This window comes from Theobroma cacao, chromosome 3, assembly GCF_053813885.1.
Source record: "Theobroma cacao isolate CCN51 chromosome 3, ASM5381388v1, whole genome shotgun sequence".
Classification (NCBI taxonomy): domain Eukaryota; kingdom Viridiplantae; phylum Streptophyta; class Magnoliopsida; order Malvales; family Malvaceae; genus Theobroma; species Theobroma cacao.
Genome location: NC_142641.1, coordinates 11,229,539 through 11,235,538, shown reverse-complemented (window position 1 = coordinate 11,235,538; position 6,000 = coordinate 11,229,539).

Here is a 6,000-nt window from a genome sequence, read left to right as displayed (position 1 = left end):
GAGTTCACCCTCACACGGTGGTTTAGCATATAGTGAACTCTAAAGCTTTACCTCAAGAGATACCCTCCGCGCCTCTCGTATCGAGATAAAATATAATCGGGTTTACCATGCCCCTCTCTAATAGGTTGGTCCACGGAAACCCACCACTGTAGTGACTAATCAACATCCCACCAAATCAATAAAAGTTTCGACAGCATAACATGGCAATTATATTACTACCCAGCCTGTTAAGGTAAAACAAACAGTTCATACAATTTCAACACAATTTCCAATTTACAACACAATCAAACAGTCTCCAATTACTCAATTTCTAAAATCATCATTCAATTTCCAAAATGATTTATAAAACTCATTTCATTTAATCACATTTTACTTATAAAACATAAGGATTTACCATTTAAACTCATTTTTCTATAAAATCACAAAAACGAAAAAAACTACTTTAGATAATTAAGACGATAATAAGGTTACTCACAATATCGGGAGTCGAAGTACTCCTAGTCCCGATCTTCGGGTACAATCTCCTTACCCTTATCGAAAGTTTCACCACCTAAACATAATGCACAACAAGCAATTTACTATATTTGTACTAAACCGTTATAAAATTAATTTAGGCTCTATATGAATGCATGAAATAGGATGCAAAATGTTTGAAATATTATCTAAATATGGTGTTCTACGTAGCTTCAATTATGTATCGAAATAAAATGGTATTGGCCTAATTCAATCTATACACCGGTTAATTGGCCAATACATCCAATTCAACTCCAACTAACTTGATTCCACTTCCAACACTCCAAGTCATCAATTACAAGTTAAATAATATGTAATATCACAAAAATCCATCATCAATATCTTCCCTATAAAATTCGACCATTGAAGGTTTAGTGTAGAACATGTAATTTTCATGCTTGATTTTTACACCTTACATCATAAAACAACTAAAAACACCTAAGTAGAATGAAATTCATCAAAGTCCATTATCCAATTTCTCTCTTGAAAATTTCAGCCAAGGAGTGTGGGTGAAGGGCATGAAATTTCTTGCACTTGTTTTTCATGCTAAACATCACCAAACAACTAAAAACACTAAGATACCTTGAAATCTAACAAAATAAATCACCAAATCTTCTCTCCCTAACTTTGGTCAGCCATGAATCCTTCATGAGATCTTGAATTTTAACCATGGTAATTGAAAAGAATGCATATGAAAGGTAGATCACAAGCTAGAATTAAGAAATTTTACCTTTACTTGCTTAATTCCTTGAAATCCAATGAATTTTCTCTTGATTTTTCTTCTCTAGGGTTTGTTCTATGCTTTTTCCCTTTTGTTCTTTCCTTGGCCGGCCAAGAGAAATGAGATGGGAGAGTTTTAGTTGTGTTTATAAAGGAAAATATAATAATATTAAAGCTTGACACTTGTCACCATGTGAATGGTCCATACATAAAACTTAATAATCAAGCATTTCTTCTCAACCACATAAAATCCCTCAATTATCCAAAGTATAAAATGAATTTCATGGGTTTGACAAGTGTCAAGGTGGTGTAAAATTCCAAAAATTCTAATTACGTCCTTGTGGACACGTGAAATAACCTTTTTGCCCTTATGTTTGAAAAATTGTCGAAATTAAAATTTTTCACTTCTCAAGCTCAAATTATGTTCCAAATAGTCAAACTTGATCAAAGTTTCATCCACCACCCCAAATTTTCCCTCGAGTGGAAAAATGACCATTTTTCCCCTACGTTATGAAAATTTCAATTTAACTTCAAATCAATCCCTGAACTCAGAATCACCATATTAAGTCATTTTAAGGTTCAATAACTCTCAATTGCATCTTAAAATCTTTATTTGAACTAATTCGAGGCTTAAATCAACTTAGTTGTACCACTAGGTACACTACTGACTTTTGATGATTTTTCTAAGGTATTCAAGTATACAAGCATGTTGTCAAATACATGAATGACATGGCAAGTATATTATAGAGTAGGGCTTGACATGTGATGTTGGCTAGTATGGCTCCAGATCTTTAAAAGCAACATGAAGCTATGAATGCTCTTAGACATTATCCTAAAATTTAGAAAAATGTTTGATAAGGAAAGTCGCACAGAAAGATTTGACATTTCAAGGAATTATTTTGAGGAGTGAAGAAGGACAAGGACAATGACAAATGCACTTTTTGTGACAAACTATGGCATTGGAGGCATAATTGCAAGGATTATCTTCAATCCATCAAAAGGAAGAAACAAAAGAAAGCTTCCACTTTAAGTATGAATCACATGATGATTTATTTTTTACTACTTGGTATATGATACCTTACTCGTTATTAATGGTTTTAATATGTATGACATATTGAAGGAACTAATGACAAGAAGCATAGAAGAATAGGACCATGAAAGGGACAACCTTAACTGATGGTATTCAAGCTTATTGACCTAGATTAGATTATGGAACAATAAATAATTTAGAACATTGAATGTTTTCATGACATGCTTGCGAAGATGAGATGTTTTGGTTTTAGGCTTATGGCTAAATATTTTATTTTATGTTTAGGAAACATAGATTTATATTTTGCTAACATGAGATGCTTAGCTCATATATTTATATATTTACATTACATCTCATTTTATTTTTGAATTGTTCTAAATTATTTATCCTTAAGTATAACCTTGCGTATATTGTAATCAATACCAAGTCATAATGATAAGATCATTGTAAGATTACTTTTCCTTTGGTTATAAATCAAAAAGGAAATTAATAAGATGACTTAAATAAAACTGAGTCCTAACTCAATGAATTCATAATAGGATTATGGACATATTTAGTCAATGAGCATTCTTATTGAAATCTTTGATTTAAATTGCGATTGCTTAGAATTAAATAACAATTTATTGTCATATCAAATTCATAAGGGATAAGCACGAAGCATTCCAAACCCAGTTAATCACATGAACTAACTTTTAAGAGCATTTCATCCCATAACCAATGACGAATGACTAATGACGTGTAAGTACATATAAAAGTTATGGATATAACATTCTAAAGGAAAGTAAATAAGTTTACTTGGTAAGATTTCTATCACGACCAAAATCCCAGGCCATGACCGGCATGAGGGCTCAATGGACATAGCCCACTAAGCCCAAGCAAGCCTAGCTATATTATCATGCTCATTATTCCATCAAATTACAAAAGTCACATTTCATAATTTAGAATCTAGTTAATGCTATTCATTGCCAACTGATAATGGCATTACCAACTAATATACATGTGTTGTCTAAACATATGTCTTAATAATTTACATTGGATCTATCTATACACAACAAAAGAGTACTCGACTTCTAGCGGAGAGACTCAGATGAATGTACAGCTACTGAATGTCGAGACACCTACCAAGGGTCGAATATACGAAGACACTTCGACCTAGTTACCAACTGCCTCATGATCTGAAAACATGAAGTTGAAAACGGTGAGTATAAACCCAGTGAGTGAACAAGGAAGTGAACAAGCAATAGTAAGGAAGGATTTAAAAATCATGATGTACTTTTTTCAAAACAATGCAATTTAATTTAGTGCTTATCAAAACCCCTCAGGAAAACCCCAATTGATTAAATCACTTAATGTAAATGGTCCATGCTCAACAAAAGATTTGAAAAATGAAAACTTTAATAACTTTCATGCAATTCAAGTCAAGTAGACGACGGGTCCTCACTGTAGTGGAAAAGCATTCTCTCTGCAGCGACATTTGACTTAAATTATCAACTGACCGAGGGTTTCTTAGCTGGCCGATGGTTTCTCACCAAACCCTCAGTTTAAACTTAATTTGTTTATTCCTTAATGTTGGAAGTCCATGCTCAACTATGGTACCACAGGAGTGGAATATAGCGTAGCAATCGATCAAGATACTAAGCGAAACAAATGTTTTTCACTGCAGCGAGATTCAGGCCATAAAACACAAACTTTCTCGCTGTAGTGAGAACCATGTCTGATGAAACCCTCAAAAACTCGAGAGTTTCTCGCGGCAACGAGAATGAATCTCACTACAGTGAGAAACAGGGCACCAGCAAAAATTCCCCATTTCCTCAAGAAAAGGCCACCCTATTCACATGACAAATGCAACATGAAACACATATAAATTCCCAAAGCTTAAAATGTCAAATTTCACTGCATTTCAACCATATACATATTCATGAACTTTCCATGACACACATATCTATATATGTATATATATATATATATATATCCATCATCATGCACATTCTCCCATCGTCATCAGCTCATGTACACTCCCCACTAGCACATGGCTGGGTCAGCATCGGCTTATGTGCACTCTTACTCGCACATAGCTAGGTCATCATCGGCTTATGTGCACTCCTACTCGCACATAGTCAAGTCATCATCGGCGTATGAGCACTCCTACTCGCACATAGCCGGGTCCACATCAACATACGAAAGAAACACCCAATACATATTATACATATCATCATATTGTGATAACACATAAACCATTTATATAGCACATTTTCATAAGATAAAAACACTTCACCAAAGGCTTGTTCCCAAGGTACATTTTTAAAGAAAAGCTGGATAAAATCTTTCAAATGTTTGTACAATTACACTCACATTCCCAAAACAAATTTTGAAATGCAAGTCCACTCACCGATATTATTTGAGCCTTTAACCGATCCTAACTTCCCTAATTATCCAAATAGGATGATCGGGCTTCGTTGGAACCTATCATCACATTAGCATCACCAATTTGTCAATTCACATACTTCTCAAGTCTAAAGCCTTCTCTTAGATAGCTTCCAATTGCCATTTAAATGGCTATCTATTTTCACTACCCTAATCACTCTAAAATGAGTGGATAACCTCAACTACAAACATTCACAATTCCCTAAAATATCTACCAGCACATGCTATCCATAATTTTCACAATTAAAATAAATCATACTTATAGGTATATATTTATGAAAATTTTTAAAATTGACACCCTCTACTCACCTTGGTAGCTTGAAACTTTAAAATTCTTTCTAGTAAATTTTCCAAGCTATTATGGGAGCTTTCTCTCTTTTTCTCTCTCTAAACACCTAGCTAGTGAGAAAAAGTATGAAAGTGAGATTTTTTCAAGGGTTTTAAAGTGAGAGAGTGAAAGAGCACAAGGATTTCATGAAAAAGTGCACCGAGGCATGAAAATTGGAGCTAGAGAGAGAAAGTTATGGAAGCTTGAAGAGGACTCCCATGGAGGATGACGAAATGTGAGAGGGACGAACGAAGAAGAAGAACAAAAGCTACTGGAAGAAAGATATTTATAGCTCATACTTATCCAACTACCCTTGAAATTACGAAAATGCCCTTTAGCAAGTTAACTTGTTTAATATTTTTTATTTTTTCAACATTGGGACAAGGTCCACAATGATCTAAACTACTCGGGTTTACGAAAACTTAAAATTTTGACTTGGGGTGCAAAATGAGCATTTTACCCCTGTTGTGAAAATTATCGAAACTTCTAGTTTTCTTCATGTTTTCAACATTACACATTATTTGTCACGACCCAAATTCCGGGTCATGACCGGCGCATGGATCCAATGGACGTAATCCACTAAACCCAAGCAAGCCTATTATTTATTTTACTTATGATTCTATTTATTATCACTAAGTCCTATTTCATGACTTTGAGTCAAAATAGTGATATACATTGCCAACTCGTACTGGCATTACTCTTTTAAAATTTACATTTAAGTTCATCTAGACATAACAAAATAATACTCGACCTCCAGCGGAGTGACTCGGATGGATATACAGCTACCGAATGCCGAGACACCTACCAGAAGATGTACACAGATCTACAAGGACACCTCGTCCTAATTATCAGCTACCTCGTGATCTGAAAACATGAATTTGAAAATGGTGAGTATTAACCCAGTGAGTGAACAAGGAAGGGAACAAGCAACAATTAGAAAAAATTTAAAATCATGATGCACTTGTTTCAAACAATGCAATTTAGT